This window comes from Mytilus californianus, unplaced genomic scaffold (genome assembly GCF_021869535.1).
Source record: "Mytilus californianus isolate M0D057914Y unplaced genomic scaffold, xbMytCali1.0.p SCAF_1, whole genome shotgun sequence".
Taxonomy (NCBI): Eukaryota; Metazoa; Mollusca; class Bivalvia; order Mytilida; family Mytilidae; genus Mytilus; species Mytilus californianus.
This window is the reverse complement of record NW_026262581.1, coordinates 23846366-23868449: the sequence shown is the minus strand read 5'-3', so window position 1 is coordinate 23868449 and position 22084 is coordinate 23846366. Positions and strand designations below refer to the sequence as shown.

The window sequence follows — 22084 nt, the reverse complement described above, 5'->3', positions numbered from 1 at the left end:
CTTTTAATTTGCAAAACACTCATTTGCAAATCCGCCGCCGCCTCTCCTTAGACCTACAGTGTCGTGTATATAACCAAAATGTGCGGAATTACATGGGATTCAATAATTTCATTGCTTTTCTGCTGTTATTATTATATATATTTTGTAATTTGATTTAGAAAAACATGGGATTTTCAATATCCCATGGGATATGGCAAATCCCATGGGATTTACCATTATCCCATGGGATTTTGGTTAAATCCCATAGGATTTTTTTGGGTCCCATGGGATAATTGTAGTCCCATGGGATATTTGTTGTCCCATGGGACAAAAAAAATCCCATGGGACTATAATTATCCCATGGGATTTTTAATATCCCATGGGACAAAATAAAATCCTATGGGATTCAAATTATAAATATACAGTAAATAAATGTGTATGTTACAATGAATTCTGTTTGGTAGTAAATTGTTTTAAGATGAATCTTTTTAGTTGAATATCTTTTTTCCTTGGAAATGTTAATGCAATTATATTGTTTTATAACTGTTCAAAACTAAACTTTTAAACAACAAAGCAGATAATGTAAGTATCAATATATGTTTATTTATGAATTCTAGAATACTTTTTTGAAACACAATTTTTTCCCATTTGAAATCAATGAAAACTCTATTAATAGGCTTAACATACTAGTAGCTTTTTACATAAATCTATTTTTTTTTTTCAGGATATCCCTCCACCCAAAAAATTAAAAGTTTCTTATCATCCAGCATTGTGTGATCGTAATGTATAGTCCACTTTTTGGCCATTCAGCACAGAACATTGTCATTATTGTGGTTTAGATATCTTTAGATATTTAATAGAACTTCAATTCATTGACTGAGTGATGAAAATAATAACTGATCTGACTTTTGTCTTTGAATTTATTTTGGTCTTGTTTCTGTGTTTTCTCCTTTTATTCTAAGTGATGAATTTCAATCCTTCTGAAAAAGAACCAATAAAATCCGAAGTTATGGATAATAAAAAATTGTTTGCATACATGTAGCAATAACATATGATTTTCAATAAAAATAGTTATGCGGTATGGATTTTACTGATTGTTGAAGATTGTCCAGTGTCATCAGTTGCTAACCTCCTACATCCTTTGGTCTCTGATGGAGAGTTGTCAAATTAGCAACATACCACATCCTTTGGTCTCTGATGGAGAGTTGTCAAATTAGCAACATACCACATCTTCTTATTCTAATATTATATAACAATCAATTTATGTAACATTTGGGTATTTTCCCCAGTTATATATATATATAGATCAATACTAAAACTTTAGGCAATTACCATAAAATTCCATTTTTCAAAAGAATTTGCAATATATTATACAGAAAGCCAACAATAGAAACAGCACTTCTTTAAGCTTCTGAAGTTCTGAAAGAGTTCCACTTGTATTTTATTTCAATTAGAAAATACATTGAACTCTTTGGACATGTTGGAAATTATAACATTGATACAAAAAATTATATTGTTTTTTTTTCTTATTTTTCTGTTGTTCGGTTGCTGTCTCATTTTTATATATGGTTATACATATATCCTAAATCTTCTTTTTTTTTAAACTTAATCATTAATAGTAAAAATGGGATATTTTTTATTTTGATAATCTCAAAACATTTTTATTCTATCAAATAACTTATTTCCAAGTTCACAAAACACCAATGTGTCAGATATTAAATTTAAGACATGTATAAACATGATCAACAAGCAGTTGACAGGATGTCATGCAAAAATCTCACTAATATTAAACTTTCACAAAAACTCCATACTCAGCGAGTACTATTAAAGTTCTTTATAGTACAGGACAAATTCCTAGTACAGGACACCATGCCTGGCAAACACTAGCATGTGTCAATGTCTAGTCAATCATGTAATCAGGCTCAAAATCTTAGTTCGGCACAGAATTTAAAAATTCAACACATAATGAACATGTGTATGAAATTCAACTTCATGGTAAGCTATGTACCTTAACCTAAAACTTTAACCTAAGAATGTACTATAATTTCACATTATGACATTTCTATGTTCAGTGATCCATAAAATCAGGGTAAAAACAGTAAATGTGGTGTATAATGTATAAACAAGAGTGCACATGCTGAAATGTTGTGCCTTCTTTACTAATCATTGATATCATGTTGATAGTCCTAAATATAAAGCTTTACTACAACTATCACATAAACTCAACATGATCCAAGAAAATGAATTCAAGGTCATATAAACCTGACAAGAAATATATGTACACCTTACAATCATTCAATATACTAAATACAGTTGACCTATTGCTTATAATTTCTAACATTGTCTAAGAAGCAGACTTAACCAAGAAAACTAAACATTGACCAATGAACCATGGAAATGAGGTGAAGGTCAGATGAACCATGCCAGGCAGACATGTACAGCTTACAATCCTTCCATACAACACATATAGTTGACCTATTGCTTATAGATTAAGAAAAACAGACCAAAACACAAAAACTTAACACTGAGCAATGAACCGTGAAAATGAGGTCAAGGTCAAATAAAACCTGCTAGACTGACATGTACATCATAAAATGTTTCCATACACCAAATATAGTTGACCTATTGCATTTAGTATTAGAAAAAAAGACCAAAACTCAAAAATTTAACTTTGACTACTGAACCATGAAAATGAGGTCAAGGTCAGATGACACCTGCCAGCTAGACATGTACACCTTACAATCATTCCATACACCAAATATAGTAGACCTATTGCATACAGTATAAGAAAAACAGACCAAAACACAAAAACTGAACTATAACCACTGAACCATGAAAATGAGGTCAAGGTCAGATGACACCTGCCAGTTGGTCATGTACACCTTACAGTCCTTCCATACACTGAATATACTAGACCTATTGCTTATAGTATCTGAGATATGGACTTGACCACCAAAACTTAACCTTAAATATAAAAAAGAAGATGTGGTATGATTGCCAATGAGACAACAACTCTCCACAAGTGACTAAATGACACAGAAATTAACAACTATAGTCACCATACGACATTCAACAATGAACAAAGCCCATACTGCACAGTCAGCTATAAAAGGCCCCGAAATGACAATGTAAATCAATTCAAACGAAAAACTAACGGCCTAATTTATGTACAAAAATTGAATGAAAAACAAATATGTAACACATAAACAAACGACAACCCTGACTTGGGACAGGCACATACATACAGAATGTGGCTGGGTTAAGAATGTGAGCGGGATCCCAACCCTCCCCCTAACCTGGGACAGTGGTGTAACAGTACAACATAAGAACGAACTATAAAAATCAGTTGAAAAAGGCTTAACTCATCAGATGGATAAAAATAAAAATACTACATTACAAGTGGACGTGGCCGGGTACTTGTACATCCAAACAACAAAAAGACACTAAGTACAGATCTGAGAGTACTCGCAGTTACTGACAGCTAGTACAAAGCCACTAACAACTAATAAAAAAAAATCATGCATCTAAGACTAAGTTCTTGTTCACTGATCTATGAAATGAGGTCTAGGTCAAGTGAAAACTCTCTGACGAGCATGAGGACCTTGCAAGGTACGCACATACCAAATATAGTTATCCTATTACTCATAATATGAGAGAAATTAACATTACAAAATATCTGAACTTTTTTTCAAATAGTCACTGAACCATGAAAATGAGGTCGAGGACAATGGACATGTTTCAGACAGAATTCGTATCATGAGGCATCTATATACAAAGTATGAAGCATCCAGGTCTTCCACCTTCTAAAATATAAAGCTTTTAGGAAGTTAGCTAACGCCACCGCCGTAGCCGCCACTGGATCACTATCCCTATGTCGAGCTTTCTGCGACAAAAGTTGCAGGCTCGACAAAAATACATGAACATTTTAAAGTACTAAATTTTGAGTATATACATGTAAAACCACAAGTTACTAACTGAAGTTCATGGTGAACTGTAACCAAAAACTTTAAGTGAATACAATTTAGAGAAAGACAGATGGATGCACAAACACTATCAAAACAGAGCATAAAACTTACCAAACAAGATGTTTTACATTTATCCTTCAGAAGCAGGAAAATTGAAGTGTTTCTTTTCTTTCTCTGCCCTCTATGATATAAACTTCAAAGTCATTCATGCAAAATATGAAAATCTGCAAAAGTAGGACCTTGTACCGCAGCTTATCCACATTTTGACTTTTGAACTGCATTGTTTTTTTCATTTTGCAGGCAACCTAAACATAAAAAAAAATGATAAACACATAATTCTGGATTAACTTCGTGTATTTATTTTTGTTGGTACAAACAATTTTTTCCAACTTTAAACTAAATCTGCCTCTGCTTTAAAAAACAACTGAAAACCATTATAAACTGCATGTATTTATCTTAATTGAAAACAATTTCTTGAGTTTTTCTCATTTGTATCACCCTGTTATTATATATAAATTTGATTTTTGTCCCTTTTTTAAATTCCTCAATAACCATGATAATTCTAGGTCAGTCAATTAAAAATGTATGAATAAATTATTTAACCTATATACTATTAATATCAATATATTTCATTTTTGATAAAAACAAGGCTCTGTGTTAAAGACCGTACCTTGACCTATAATGGTTTACTTTTATAAATTGTGACTTGGATGGAGAGTTGTCTCATTGGCACTCATACCACATCTTCCTATATCTGCAAACAGATTCTATGGACGAGCAGACATTATACCCTGGAGGTGGTTTTAAAAAAAGCATACGACTTAGATGTACCATAAGCATTCAGCAGTCAGTTTCACAAAAAAACTTACAAATAATATTGATAGTAATTAAGCCATGTACAATACAGTATACTTACGATTACTTGTAATTTTTTTTTTTGTAAAACCAACGCAAGTCTACTTATAATCAATCTTGGTTGTAAGTATAAAAGTATTATTCATCTTTTGGATAATTTGTTGGTTTATTTTAAGAATATACAGTGACGGATCCAGAACTTTTCATAAGGGAGGGCCGGCTCCAGTCATGCTTCAGTGATCCCTATATAATCAACCAAATTTTTCCCAAGAAAGGGCCCCCCCCCCCCCCCCCCCGATCAGCCTTTGATATATGTTTATATTATATCTCTCTCAGTGGCAGATCCAGAACTTTTCATAAGGGGGGGGGGGCCGCTCCAGTCATGCTTCAGTGGGGGGGGGGGGGTCAGAGGGGTACTGATCCCGAAATCCCGGGCTTAAAAACATGAAATCCCGAATTTAAAGAAATTTAAATCCCGACATCCCGACATTCGAATAAAGAATTCCCGGATCCCGAAAGGATCAATCCCGAAATCCCTAGCTTAAGGTTCCGCTAAAGTCAAATTTAAGATCAACTTCAAAGTTCAATAAATACATATTCAGTTTATATAGCATACCATATTATACATCAAAATCTTCCTTGTGATGAGTACTAACATAAAATATCATTTACAAACAACATGAAATGTTCACAGGTCCAATATTCTTCAAATTAGTAGTCTATGCTTCAAAAAATTCTACTGTTTTTCCAAGTTCCCAAAATCCTGAAAAAAATATTTAAAAAGGTAGAGGAAAAGCTAATGAAGTACAAGCTACTGTTAATTGATGTTAAAATACACCCCACAGTATGTATTAAGAGAATTAAGTTTGCTAGGTTAAAGAAAATTAGAGGACATATTTAATATGGAACTACTTTCCTACAAAAGTATGGAAGCCCATCTTCAATGAAAATAACATTAATGGACCATTTAGTATAAATCAATGGTATGCTCATTTATGGCATATTTACAGCATAAATTAATGTGTGTAGAGACATTTAATAATAAATTCATTTACATTTACTGGGAAAATACTGTATTTTGCACAAAAATGAAAAAGGGGGACTGTAAAAGTGAACATTATACATGTTATACACTCTAACTATATTATGTATATGTTTACAAAACAAAATTATTTATTTGAAGCTTAAAACTTAACATTTTCTTGAACTACTATGGCTAACAACATTATAATTTTGTGTTAGAATTTCTTTTGTAATTAGTAAGTTATTGATAATCATGTTAATCACATAAAACTGGAGGTAAGACAATTTTTTTTATCTTGTATAACATTTTTAGCAATCTTTCACATTGTAACTTATTGTAAAGCTTAATATAACATGTTTGTTCATCTATTAACAGTTAGTCTACATTTTCACTCAAAATCAGCTCAGTCTGCCCATTCATTATAGTAAATCACTGTCTGTTGGGTTTGACCAGATTCATCTTATGAAGCATGTACATGTGTATATGTTCAAATTTACTGAAAATATGGTCAAAGACAACTTTAAATTTTTCAATAAGTAAAGATTATTTTATCCTTTATATGTGTAATTATTGAACTGAAGACACCTTAATTATTTGGTTGTTTTAATTTCATGATGACATATATATGTATATATACACAATGTTTATATGTTACATTAATTGAAAAAAATACATTTCATCAATAGAATCGTATTTGTACTGGTCTTATATTAGAGGTACAAAGTCACACAGTTTTTTAAATGACAAATTCCACATATATGCTTAAATGTTTTAACACTAAAAATTTTGGGGCCCTTTATAGCTTGCTGTTCAGTGTGAGCCAATGCTTCCTGTTGAAGGCCATATACTTTCAATCTATAATTGGTTTACTTTTATAAATTGTTTTTTGGGATGGAGAGTTGTCTCATCGGCACTCATACCACATTTTCTTATATCTATCAAACACATTAATCTGATACATTTTTGTTGTAAAAGATTTTAAAAAACTACAACATGTGCGCAATTACAATAATATACACATGTACATGTATAATAATTTGATTCACTACTCATTTGTTCTGTCATTCATTGAATATTGCTTTATGAATAAATCAATCCTTGATTTGATGCCTAGTTATTTTTATTCATTGTTTTATTTTATTGTTGGTTTGCTGTAACATTAAGGTTTATCCCATAAACATGACAAACTGTATAATTAATAATTTCTAGGTAATGTACCTGTTTATCTAAACTGAAGTTAATCTATACATCACAAAACTCAACAGATCCAGACTGGTAATCTTGAATTAAATGGTCTATTTCATAAGCCTCATCCTCTCCTTCATATTTGATCTCATAAACAGCATTCAAATTACCATCAGTCCCAGACAATACAGAAAGAATAGTTCCTTTGTACCACTCTTTTTTACCTAATTGTTCATCGATTATCCATTCCTGTTTGATACTTCTACCCAAAAATTTGGTTGGTCTCAGCCTTGTTCTCCTGAAAGGAAAGTAAGGAAGCACAAACTGCATTATTTAATTTGTACAATTAGAAAGAGCAATGTATGATAATAAACGAATAAAGTGATTTTTTATGTCAAAACATGTTATAACTTGACAATTCATAAATTTAATAGGTCTTACTATTTTTATTAAGAAGGGATATAGTTACGATACTGTTGTCAGGTCATTAAAGATTGCATATTTTGGCGTTAATATTTATTCACTTATAGGGTCTTTGCATCGGAATTAAACACATTTATTTAAAAACCAGTTGTTGGCATGACACGGGTTATGTTCTTCTCATATATGTTATGATGGTATGATACTAAACCCCTAACGGGAAGGATTGTGCCTGATATTCATATGATGAAGACATAATCTTTCAATCAGTTTAATTGAAGTCTGGAGCTGGCATGTCAGTTAACTGCTAGTAGTCTGTTGTTATTTATGTATTATTGTCATTTTGTTTATTTTCTTTGGTTACATCTTCTGACATCAGACTCGGACTTCTCTTGAACTGAATTTTAATGTGCGTATTGTTATGCGTTTACTTTTCTACATTGGCTAGAGGTATAGGGGGAGGGTTGAGATCTCATAAACATGTTTAACCCCGCCGCATTTTTGCGCCTGTCCCAAGTCAGGAGCCTCTGGCCTTTGTAAGTCTTGTATTATTTTTAATTTTAGTTTCTTGTGTACAATTTGGAGTTTAGTATGGCATTCATTATCACTGAACTAGTATATATATTTGTTTAGGGGCCAGCTGAAGGACTCCTCCGGGTGCGGGAATTTCTCGCTGCATTGAAGACCTGTTGGATACCTTCTGCTGATGTCTGTTCTATGGTCGGGTTGTTGTCTCTCTTGACACATTCCCCATTTCCATTCTCAATTTTATTGACTTCAAATAATATCATTGATTTAAAAAAAAAATGACCTAAAGTTGTTTATGCTGGTGGTTATGTTGTGCTGTTGAATTGCTGTTTCATTAATGCAAGCTTCGATTCTCATTTTAATCATTCTTCATTGTTTCCATGGTTATATGACCTTACTATTTAGCTTTTTTATATAAATGGTAATGTTCTATACATTTTCATTGAAATGTTTTACCAAAAGTTCATCTACAGTTATAAACAATTTTTTTTAGCAAATAATGTGTTTTGTAAACAACTTATATAAATCTTTTATGGCATATAATAAATCATGCTTTTTAATGTTTATACTAAATATATTATATTCAAACATAATGATAAAGTTACCTATTGCGAAGTGGAGCAGGTCTTTGAAGTTCAGTGTCAACTATATCAGAGTCAGATGAGCTGGATGATTCAGATACTCGTTTCTTAGATCTTGCATTAACTGATTCTGTAGAGCTTTTACTTCTTTTTCTTCTAGGTCGCTTTGATTGTAATGGTGCAGCATACTGTAAATGAAATATTTAGTATTAAAACGGTGTCAGTTTTCATTACAATTTGCCAAAAAAATATATAATATATTTGAAGACAATATTGAAAAGCACTGCAAAAAGTGTTGAAGCTTTAGTTAGAGTACATCTGATTCTTAATTTCCTCCAAGAGGGGCACTGGATCATGTGCTGTTTATTTCTCACTTGTACAACACCACCGCCTATTATATATATATATAAATATATATATAAATACAAAGATAAAATATATATATACCTGTAATATATACATATATCTTTGTATAAGCTCTTATGCAATATTCACAAGCAATTACCATTTAATTTGTAGAAGGATTAAATACAAATAATTTTTTATTTGCCATACTGACATTGACATATACCATGTATACCAAGTAGTTCTTTTAAATACATGTATTCATATGTGATACAAGACAATTTATCTTTCATGATCAGTTTAAACACCAAAAAATCAAATATATAATGCTTAATATGCCAGTAAACACATTATCTCTTAGTCTATATAGCATTATTTGATGTCTGTCATATTAATATAAATTAAATTTTTATTTAACATACATTTGTACACGTAATAGCATGAACATAATTGTTTAATGATACCAGTATGAATTTCAATTGAAAATCGACATGAAAATCATACATATTTTCAACTTACACTCATATAAGGCGATGGAAGGCATCTGATTGAAAAAAAAATAGCTTTATGCACTGTGTCTATACTTACTGTTGTACATGTATATCAAACGTATTTTACTAATGGTTACCATACTTCATGTCAGGGGGTCTGAATGGGGATATATCATGCATTTTCATATACAATAATTTAGGTGATTTTTCTCTATTCTTACTGTACATTATCGTCCAATTTTTTCTATTGGCCTGATTTTTGTCTAGTTTTGTTCCATTCATCTGTATTCTCTTAACCTCATTCCAGACAATATTGTATTCATAACAACTTACCCATATTCCAGGTTCTCGAATGCCTGGGCTTTTTCCTTCTCGAGGACTTGCTAACTCTGGAAGTAGCACTTTGTTGTAGAATGCTTCCAGTTTTGGCAACATGGTGTTTTCCCACAAATCAATATTACGATAAATTCGCTGAATAAAAAGTTGATGAGGATTTAAAGTTCTAACTACAAAATCGATCCATTCTCTGTTACAAATGTTGATAAGACCATGGCATTGATAAAAATATATGTGATTTTCTTTAAGTTCCAGTTTTCCATTCAGATTTTTGAGACAAAAGTTTTTGTTTTCCGAAGCTTGCCAAAGATTTATAGGTTTGGAATGTAACAAATTTTTAATTTCAATTAAACCAAATTTTCCTTTAGATGTTGAAACTAAACCATCTGGACTTCCAGCCAAGAATGTTTGAGTTGGATGTATAACAAGTCCACTGCGCTCAACACAAACATTTTCTGATTCCTCAGCTTTTTTCAATTTATATTCTTCAATAGTTGTATCTTCTTCAAGAATACCTTTTCTGGTGTGACGATTTCCAGTAAATGTAGAGTATAGAATATTACGGATAAATTTAGCTGTTAGAAGTGACGGGTTTCGTTTAACAATAGATCCAAAATTAGATGCTGTAATTCTTTTTTTTCTCTCAGAATGCCAAAGACCAGATTGTGATTGTAAAATTGTCAAATTTGTTATGTTTAAGCGTTGTTGTTCCGAAAGGTGAATATGAAGGTTTAAATAGTCTTGTTTCAGTTTTTCGAGATTATCAGAAGTAACGTCATCAGTAACATCTATGGCTTCTGGACCATAAGCTTTGCGAGCTTTCTTGGAGGTGCTTGTTTTGAGACAGGACATCTTTTTCTTCCATCGAACCTGTTGAATATTAGGTTTAGACTTGTGCCTGATCGAATTGGCCAATGTCTGTTCATGACGAGCATACAATTTCCGGAAAAGATGTCCTGGCTCAGTACCAGTACTTGACTCCCAAACCTTACAAGACCACTGTGGTCCTAAATTCATTCGCAGAGCCCCACCATAGCAACGAGCATGCCAAGATCCTCGATTGCAGAGGTTGTGTACCTTGCCCCCATCAAACTTGGTTCGGATATGCATCCAGCTTTCTGCAAGATTGGTTGTGGAGTTGTTTATAAGTCGATCGGATTTTTCAGCAATCCTGCATAAAAGGTTTGTTACATCTTTTATGATGTGCTGCTCCACATTACTGTATGCTATCGTGGTACCAAAGCGAGCCTGTTCCTGCGCTGAAATAGATGCCCCCTCACTCCAGTAATTTATCTGTTGGTCAATTAACTGTTCTTCAATACCTGATTCAGATGTGTTGGTAGATATTTGTAGAGATGTATTATCCTCATTTGTAGTTTGGAGCTGCTGATTTTTTGCCCGACAAAAATCAGAACAATGGCTATGGTTGCCAAAAACATGGTGAACAGAATTCTTTATGTCATGTGTTAGTTTTCTTATGGCATTATATTTATCAATTTTTTTGTCCTTTAGATCTCTGGAGCGGACACGTATTGCACATCTGAGTGCACTTACAAGTCGAACTCGAGTATTTTTTGTCAAGTGATGTTTTCCTTTATAGAGTGGATTATCTGTTACCAATTTTTCTAGGTTTGATCTAAAACATTTACAAAGGTGATTTGCACACTCCTCTTTTGAAACAGACCGTCCCCAACCTGGTACTTCCTCTCTGATTCTAGCAAAAACAGAGGAATCCCCATCCCCTACCAGTCTCATATATCTAAGTCCGTGTCTGTTTTCGGCCTCACGAAACCCTTCCAATATTATGTCACCCTCCATCGACTGACTGTCTTGATCCCAATTTTTGAAGCAAGTATGAGGTGTACTATCATTTTTGTTACAGATGTAGCAATATTTGTTTCGAACTCCAATGTGTAATAATTTTTTTGTTTCTTTGCCAATAATTATAGCTACACCACCAGCTGCATTGTACGAATGTTTATGTGTTCTTTTAGACCACCCACCATCTGCTATAACTGTAATTGCCGGAATTTCTTCATGGAAATCATTTCTTTCAATAGCTAGACGCCTCTCTTCTTGGCCTGCAATCATCATCTCTTTATCTAGAACGCTGTGCCACCAATTGCCTATCTCTGTTTCAATTGCGCTAAAAGACGGCTGCGATAACCCTGGGGAATTTAGAGTTGCTAAAAACTCATTAAGGTGAGATGGGCCATTGCCGGTCACCATACTGCCCCAAACTGCACGTACATTAATGTCATATCTTTTAGATCCTGGGACCTTTGGACTGCTTTCAAGCTTAAATTTCTGTAAACATCCCATGCACTGAGCCAACATAACAGTAGCCAAACCAAGCGAACGCACTTCTGTCTCTAACTTAATTGGTGCCTTCCCTTCCTTAGCCAAGTTTATTGCACCGGCACATAAACATACATGCAAAGTAATATCAGATATGTGTGCTTGTAGACAGTCTAAATTCATAACCCGATAACCCTTTGCAATTGGCAAGTTGTTTTTTACTTTTTGAATCTTTAGCTTCAAGTCACAACCAGTTGAGAATGTTGTATAAACTTCTTTGTTTCCATACAGTGGTTTGTTATTGAAATGTTTGTTTATCTTGCGTATTTTCAACTTCAAAATGTGTTTTCTTTGGTTTCTCTGCCTTTTAATTTCATAAACTGGTCTACCCAAATGTTTTACTCTTTTAAATGTTCTGTGTCTCCCTAAACCTCTACCAAAAATGCGACCTTTCTTGTATTTGCTCCCCATTTTACTTCATATATATATATTGTTGCAATTCAATCTGTTTCCCTTTCAGTGTTTCCTTTTGCTTTCCTTAGATTTTTGTTTTATATGTTCCTCTAATGAAACTTATAATTTTTACTTACCTGTCAAAGTATACCATTCTTACCTATATGTATGTGCCTCAAAATCATTATTTTTTAAAATAAAATTAGTAATTATTGAAATATTACCTACCGGAAATGCATGTGTGCAGAGAAAATCATTCCACAAACATAGTTGATTTTTATCCCTTGTACTTACAAACAGCCTCCGATCGTTCATTAATTATGTTATTTGTTTTGGGTTTATATATATAAATGACATGACACATAATCTTACCTATAAATATTCATCGATTGTCCATAAAAAGTATTAAAACTGTTTGTTTACGTCTTCGTGATCTTTGATCAACCATTTTTCTCCGAACCGGATATAAGTTATCTGAAATAGTTAATGCTTTCGTATTAGAGTTAAGTGTTAAATATTATGTAAATCGTTTAATAACTATGCATTTAATATTAAAATAAACTTCTTCGTATCAAAACCAATGTTGTATTATTAAAAATTTCAATATTATAGAGTTTTCTCTAATTCGAAACAGCGGATTAATTTTAACTTCTACTTTCGGTTTCCAAAGGTATGGACAACTGTAAATAAATTTTGATTTTAAGGTAAAAAAAGGTAAATGCATTCAACAAATAAATGTTATGGACACGCAATACAATATTAAATTTAAGAAAAATCATAATAAAGGGGGATCAAAGCTAGGGATTTCTAATGCATGCTGGAAATTCAACGCCACATTGAAATTTAAAAATAGCGCCCTTTATTTTTTGTACAGCAGTCAAACAATTTAGTAGAACTGTTTAACAGATAATTGACATGCATTTTAAATGCTAGCTTGTACTTCATACAAACTTCACCCATACATTGTACGATCCTTGGCAAGGAAAAGTGCTATTTATGAGAACTGGATTTATTGAAAAAATGTGTCTTGGAAAGTCCAATTTTCATCTTTTAAAATCAGAATTACGTATTTTGTTTTTTTAAATTTTCCAAAATCCTTTCATCACAAGTAACTTCATATTGGTGTTAATGTATGGACTTAATATTAAGACACAAGTGTAAGAACTAGCTTAGAAATAGCACATTTAATATAATGCCTCTTATGAAGAAAAATTTGACTTTAGCGGAACCTTAAACACCCAATCCTGAAGTCCCGATAAAGGTCCTTCAGTGATTCCCTATATAATCAACCAAATTTTTTCCATACCTTCTTATTTAATATTTTTCCCATTTTGAGTACTGACGGCAAGTGTTGTAACGTATACATATTATTGTGTACCAATGTCTTGAGACCAATGTGCTATTTTACAAGTGCGATCGATGAATGCAGGGGAAAGAAACTTATCAATTGTGTTTATTCTTAAGACAAAACTGAGCCGCCGTAAAAATGAACTGTGTCGAGAAGGTTACTGACACGTAATAGGGCAGAGACATATCATGATACACATATGTGTATATATGTCTCTGTAATAGGATCATCCCTCGAGAACATTAACTAGTACATTGATAATTTACTATGCAGTCAGTATCCCGGGAAAAAAACGACGGTATGGCCGATGCAAAACTCTTAGTGGTTTCGGCTGACTACTAATACGTGCACTTTGTCTCAAAATATCCCGGCAGCGTTAAAGTTGAAGTCAGGATCTTGGGGTTGTTGGTCTTCTTTTTCTGTGTTCTTTATTTTTTTTAGCTATATTTCTACAAACTTACACTTTTTGCTCATTACTCTCTTTCCTCATATTTTAGCATTTCATTATTCTTTAATCTTTATTGTTTGCCCGTTATTCTCTATTCTGTTAACCCCCATCCATACCCTCTTATGTGGACTTTCGGTAGTTTATTTTATCCTATTTCTGTCTATGTGAATGTAAAAACATTATTTATCACAAAACAAAAACTTACTAAATATTTTTTTATGAAGTCCTCACCAGTTGCGGATCCAAAAAATGTCATAAGGAGGCACTAACTGTCATGCATAAAGAGGGGGCCCGCTTCAGTGATTCTCTAAATAATCAACCAATTTTTTTCCAAAAAAGGGGCGGGCCCCAATGCCCCCACCTTAATCCACCTCTAAACCCTTCCCACTTCGTATCCTTGAATTCAGATTCAAGATCTCTCTGACTAAAGTAAGTAAGTAAGTCACATTTGCTTATATCAGGTTTTTGAATTGAACTGGCGGATAGTTGTTTCATTACCAATCGTACCACATCTCCTTATTTTTATATATACGAAAGCTTTATTCATCTTGTTTGGTGTATTGATGAATGTGTAAAGATGCAGCAATTGTAATACATTTTGAAATACAGCACAAGAGATGCAGATTATATAAAACTTATAAGTCGAAGACATATACTGACAACGCCATGGCAAAAACTTAAAAACGACCAAATGACGTACAACAGTCTATAAAACTTAACTATAGCATACAAAACGCAAACATTTAAAACACATAAGAAGCACCCAGACAGTCAAATAGAAATTAAAAGAATAAATAATTTGTAAAGATTTTCAACTAGGCCTACAGCTATATTTTCTTATCGTCTAACAGTAAACATAGGTTCTGGTATTATGTGATAAGTCATTTTTTCATGCAGACCCAGTTTCATTGATACCTTGAACTTAAAGTGGTTTTATGCATATCAGCCCAGATTATGTGTGTAATTTTATTAAACAATTCAACAATACACGTTCTAAACAGGTTAAATTCAATTTAAAAATTTACAAATTCAGATCTACTGGCATTCAACACCCAATTATTTACTTGCTGTATATTGCTAACTTTGATTGTATATTGTCAATCCCTCCACATCGTGAATACGCCATGCGAGGTGTTGGCTAAGTTTGATACAGGATGGCGGCTTCGAAGCGTAGAAAACAATCCAGGTAAATGAAAGTGTAAAATTTTGTTGTTGAAAATTTTAAGTACTAAATTCCTAAATTTGTACTTAACTCCGTTCTACGGGTAACATGGTTGTTTGATATGAAAATAGGATAAAAAGCATACGGAAAAATTAATTATCACATTATAAGTATTCGTAAATGGATATGAAAAACTTAACAAGGAATAAGTATTGGTAAACGGACAGAAAGTCGCAGTACAAAAGTTTAAATTAATTATTTTACAATTGTTTAAATATATGAGAGAAAGTTCTTGACGAATTGACTTTACTCATAGATAAATGTATTTAGTTGAGGAAATGATTAATTCGCCTTCAAATAGTTTTTTTTTATCAATAACTTATAAAAAGGAGACATTTTTGACAGCATGAAGCCAGTTAATTACCAAACCTCTTTGGCAGATTGTTTTCTTAACAATCATTGTTCAATATTAATATTAAAAAATAAATTTTGTTTACAAGTCCGTTTCTTTTTAAAAATGTTTCAGAAAAATACTGAAACGTTTTTAAAATTAAAATTATTCAAAGAAAATAATATCCCAAAACTGAATCGTGACTTTTTACTTGATACTTTTTGTTGTACGTTCTAAGTGTCAATCCTAGCAAACACAAATTTGGAAATAAAATCGATTTCAATGTAATTTTATAGAAGGAAAAAGGGGGGTTAATGAACAAATTATTACTACACACTCACATACTTCTAAAAAGATTTGCATATGTAAGCTGTCTATAGATAATGTTAAATTATTTCAGGAGTTTCAATTAATTTAGGAGGAAAAAAAAGATTATAAACAGTTTGGTTTTCGACGCCTACTACTACAAAAATAGTGATTCTTTTTGTAGATTTGGTACTTCAGTTTCGACTCAAAATTTCCTATTGAAATTGTTAGATGCCAAATATTTAGGAGAAGATTGTACTTGTACATTATGTAATTGTGGTGATAGTGGCGACGCGATTCATTATATTATAGCAAGGATTTGTAAAAATACTTGATTATAGAATGTTCGGCAATAGACGAAAGTAGACAAACCCTATTTAAACGGGGTTTTGATCTCCAAGGACGTCACATTTTACATCGAATAAGATCTATATTTGTTAACGTTTTCAAATGAAATAACTTGAATTGAAAATTTCCCGACTATGTTAAGATTTCTTATATTTCTAAATGGCTTCAATTATTACATACAAAACGAAAAATTTATTTAACTTTTTTTGTAAAAACAATATTCATGTATTTTTATAATTTTTCCAAGGAAACGTTGTTTTTTTTTTTGGTTTGTTTGTAAAGTTTACTTGTATGTGTTTATAACCATCACCAATCAGTCCTAATTATTAAAGATCAAACGTCCTAATCAAAATGATGATTGGTATTGAATATGATCATCGGTCATGCATGACGTATCCCAAATAACTTCTTAAATGTTGGTTTGATTTTATCAAAACCAAAATTATGAGATCAAATATTAAATTATCTATCGAATGTATACCATCAACGCTCACTAAAACATATAAACATGTCCTGACTGACTTTTTATGTCCTGTCTGCACTCAGGAGGTCCTGAGCGGTTTTTAGACGTACCGTTAATTTATAGGCATATATTTGAAGCTGTTCTTAATTATGTTCATTATCTATAGGTATACATTATCAGACAAAAAGACTTTCCAATGAACTTAGTTCTAGTTATCTTAGTTCCTAGTCACAGGCACTTGTCTCAGAAAAAAAATTCCTATATACTTTTAATGTTATATTAAGCATGGACTTTCTATACTAAGTTAGTATAGAAAGTCCCTGTATTAAGGTATATAGGAAACAAAATTCTGAGACAAGTGCCTGTGGTCTAAATAAATCCACTGGGAATTGGCCTTTTTAAACACATCTATATATACGTTTTCTCAAGGGTTTGTACATGTTAAGTGAAATTATGTTTACTCAATGCGTAGTAACATAAGTTTTTTTTGCTACTTTTTTCTTTATTTTATATAAATGATTTTTTTCTAAAATTTTAACATTTTTTTCTTCGAAAAAATTGTAGTGTTGCAATAGGGAATGGACATAGATACTTAACTAGATTTAACGAAAGAAATTTTGTGTAATGTCATCAATCTGTATTACACATAGACAGGATGTTCTCTAGAAAACTATGGTATTTCTAATATGTTATACACACCCCAGGGTACACGCACTGTCGTAATGGAAAATGACTGCATGCTTTAATTACCTGTAATCAGCCATGCAACAAATCAGTTGACTGACCATGTCATTACAGTTTAAAAAGTTTTTCCTCAGATCAAAACGGAATATACATTTTAACTTTAAAATTTAAAACTTTAAAAAGTATACTTTGACATAATTATGAAGTAAAAGAATTTAACAATTTAATAATCGGATTTTTCCAAAGATTAAGATAAAATTATATTTATTATTCTGGGACTGACAGATATATCACAGGCACTTGTCTCAGATTTTTTTTCCTATATATTTCCTATATACTTCTATTAAAGTATATAGGATTTTTTTCTGAGAAAAGTGCCTGTAAGATATATACATGCATAAGTCCTAGACATATATAATTGTAAATCAAAATGATTTACATAATTACTGGGAAATAATATGATGTTTCAGTTATGTTGATGTCACAAATAAAACATGAATAATTTGATGATGCATGCTGGAATTTCTTATCTAAATGCATGACGGTGACCACAGACATATATATATATCCATTTACTGATTCTATAATTTCATGAGAAAAAAAATCAGGAAGGAAGTCAAAGGGAAGTGAAACAAACATTTTAAAAATTGTTGGGAGAACAGTTAAATACGACACTGAGTTTTGAAAAAAAATTTATGATTGTTTTTTTTTTAATAAAGAAAGAAAAAAAAAAACAATGCCTCCTTTTTTTCCTACCGACACACGCCGATGAATGAAGAATTCCAAGTAGGGTCACAAGGTCACAACAAGGTCACATTTTAAAACTTTTTCAGTCGCCCAGTCTCAAAAAGCAATTTTGACTGGCATTGTTTTTAGTCGAATTATATTTTTGCAGGTCAGGTTGCAAAGTGGCAGGTCGGATTTGACAATGATGACAACGGTCCTAAAAAAACGTTGAATCAAACGATATGAACCTACGCAGTTTTATATTATAAGACTGACACACACCAGTGTGCTAACTGTGCTGGGTGAGGTGCTGTAACTTGATATACATGTATCATTAAGTTACAGTACTGTTAGGATTTGCCTGCCTTTTTACAGCTGGCTTGAAAGTATGGTTCTCTGCTCATCAACGGGTGCGTGATTAGCAAATCAAATATCTTGTAGCAGTAAAATACCTCGGGGGGGGGGGGGGGGGGGTGGAGGAGGCACTTCAATACTTAATTGATAGGGTGTGTCGCCGCTGGGGTTCTGTTACCCCACCCTATTCATATAATTTAGATCTTAAAAATGTATACCTTTTCATATATTGCGTGGGTAAAATTGTAACCTTTTCCCATATTGGTTGGTTTTCGTGGGGTGTGTTGGAAAAGTGGAATATTTAAGGTTAAGATTCTGTATGTAATGTTTACTTACGGCGAGACTTTCGGCTGTGAAAAAATGACAGGGCTTTTCATATACAAGTAATTGGAACTTTATCGACCTTATCATATATTTCTGATAGTTTTCCCCACCTATTCCCATATTTTCAAGCTGGAAAAAGTGACCTATTCCAGCGGCACGTTATATAGGAAGTGCCCCCCCCCCCCCCCCCCCCCCCCCCCCCCCCCGAGTAAAATACACAAATGTATAATACCTTAATTCAGGAGCACAGTCTGTCTTTACCGTAAATAACTTCGAGATTAATATGTAAGTTTACTTTGCTAATCGATGTTCCTGTAATTCAGATTTAAATTTATTTGTGAGACCCCCGTCACTATTTATATTCACTAAAAAGAAAGGGGTTCTCCGTTACTGGGAAAATCTTATCTGATTCAGGATCAATTTATCGGTTACACTCCCCTATCACCAGTGATTCTTTGTTGTAAGCTGACATTCGGAAAAAGGTATACTGTTGACTATCAATTTGCATGATTAGTAACAGATGTCGACTCGGACTACTGCAAAAGACAATAATTCAGTTCACTGATTTAGATTGAATAGTGGTTCGGTTAATCCCCTCTTCCCCAAACAAGTAAGAATTAGGTTACATCTTTTGCCAGTTTTGGTAGTCCAAATAATTATGACGTCTAGCAAGGCTATTTTAATTTTTTTATGCCCCCGCCGTAGCGGTGGGGGGATTAAGTTTTACCCTTGTCCGTCTGTACGTACGTACATCCGAACGTCCCAAAATTAGTTTCCGTTCTCTAACTTGAGTTTGCCTCAACCAAATGTTATGAAACTTATACACAATGCTTATTACCACAAAACACAGATCAAGTTTTAATTTTGGTGGCATCACTATAACCGTTCTAGAGTTATGCCCCTTTATAAATGGAAAAATTGCAAAAACTTAGTTTCCATTCTCCATGTTCTCTAACTTAAGTTTGCTTCAACCAAATGTTATGAAACTTATACACAATGCATGTTACCACAAAACACAGATCAAGTTTGAATATTGGTGGCGTCCTGAGTTATGTCCCTTTATAAATGGAAAAATTGCAAAATTTTTATTTTCTTCTAAATATCAAGTAATTTTTAAAATTGGAGTAATCTTACTTTCCATTCTGTAACTTAAGTTTGCCCCAACCAAACATTATGAAACCTATACACAATATTCATTACCACAAAACTAAGACCAAGTACAAATTTTTTGTTTCCGTTTTCTAACTAGTTTGCCTCAACCAAATGTTATGAAACTTATACATGATGCTTATTACTACATAATACAGATTAAGTACGAAATTTGGTGTTACCATTCTTGAGTAATGTCCCTTTATAAACATAAACATTGCTGAATTTTTCGTTTCTGTTCTCTAACTTTAGTTTGTCTCAACCAAATGTTATAAAACTTATACACAACCGTTCTAGAGCTATGCATGTTTACAAATAGAAAAATTGCTGAATTTTTAGTTTCTGTTCTCAACTTAAGTTAGCCTCAATCAAATGTTATGAGACTTACACACAATGCTTATTACCACAAAAATCAGATCAAGTTCAAACTTGGGTAGCATCACTTTTACCGTTCTTCAGTTATGTCCCTTTATAATTTTTCTATCTATCTATCTTCATATTTCCGCACTCAGTAACAACTTTGACTATTACGTGCCCTTATATACCTATATGGAGTTATTTTCTTTCAGAACGATAGGTCATTCTTTCGAAGAATCAACCCGGACGATACCATGTTTCAATGAAATATGCTCCAAGGCATAAAATAATGACCTGTGTGAGGTCATCACATGGTCATTATTTTCCTTGATAAAAATGCAAACTATTATTTCCTCCATAATTATATTCGTCTGATAGTTTCTGTTGCTGATTTGGGAATTTATTTTTTAAAGTTCAATCTATGATAGGTGTAAAAAAAATCGTCATTGCCCGAATTTTAATTTTAGAAACAAATAATGTGAAGTTTTGTTAATTTATCGCTACAATACAGAGACATTATCATATATATGCAAGATGAATTTTAATGTAAAACTTTCATAACACTTTAAAATAAAGCCAGATTTAACATATTCGTGTGTAAGATTTTGAAAATTTTATTGATTCACACCGAATAGGTTCATTGATTGATGGTTACTTAATGTCCAGTGGCAAATATTTCATGCAAGTTCAGGACGATACACACTGAATAGGAAATCATACTGTGACCTACATGTATTGATATTCGTTTTCGTATTACATGTACATGTATCACGATTTCGTGCCACCTTAGTGTCAGTTCTTAACTTTTTTACATTTATGTATACCTTTTACTCTATCAAATGATTAACTAATAAAATATTCTTATATTCTATTGAATAACATTCACTTACCTCACAATGAGGTCGGGTGGGGGGGGAGAGTATATAATTATATCCTGATTATCTGTTAAAAAAATGTATTGCTATTCAAAAGAAAATCATTCTGAATATTTCATTCGATTCAATTAAAATTGTTAACAAAATAACCACTTTTCCGCGATAAAATGTCATTACAAATAGACAAAAAAAAACATAGCACCTCCCCCTTTCCATAAACTAAGTTGGTACAATAAATTACTTACAAAGTGTCTTGTATTTTTCATACACCGTTATCAGATGGTAACAATTCATTTGTGTCTTACTTCATGCAGTTACAGTAATATTTTTATTGTGTATGGATAATAATTTCTAAGGTTTATATCTAGATTAATCAATGAGTTTTATTTCACATTCTAAATGAGCCGTATGGCGTATTAAAACCTGAATGCATTAGAAAGGAATATCCCACTTTTGTGTGGTCGGTAAAATAGGATGCAAGATTTTACAAATCTTTATAAAAAACAGTATTTTTTTGACGGTATATAAGTTAGATAATGCACATTTTAAGGGTTTTCTTGTCGTAGAACACACCGAGGGGTGTCAGGATTGCTCAAAAAAGGACCTCCCTACAAGAAAACCTTAAAATATGCATTATCTATAACAGAAAAAAGTTAAAATAATTATTTTGGACTAATCTTTTGGCAAAT

The 22084-nt window shown here is 32.4% G+C and overlaps 1 protein-coding gene and 1 long non-coding RNA gene across 2 annotated transcripts in view; one reads left to right on the top strand and one right to left on the bottom strand.

The window, feature by feature from the left end:
- Window positions 1-22084, top strand: part of LOC127717525 (cartilage matrix protein-like) — a 49624-nt gene that overhangs the window by 15704 nt on the left and 11836 nt on the right. The gene's annotated exons all lie outside the window — the stretch shown is intronic.
- LOC127717548 (uncharacterized) lies at window positions 5382-12930 on the bottom strand. Its single transcript, XR_007989232.1, has 4 exons — window positions 12833-12930; window positions 8562-8725; window positions 7042-7306; window positions 5382-5562 (listed from the first exon to the last, which is right to left on the bottom strand). It is a non-coding gene; the product is annotated as an uncharacterized LOC127717548 (long non-coding RNA).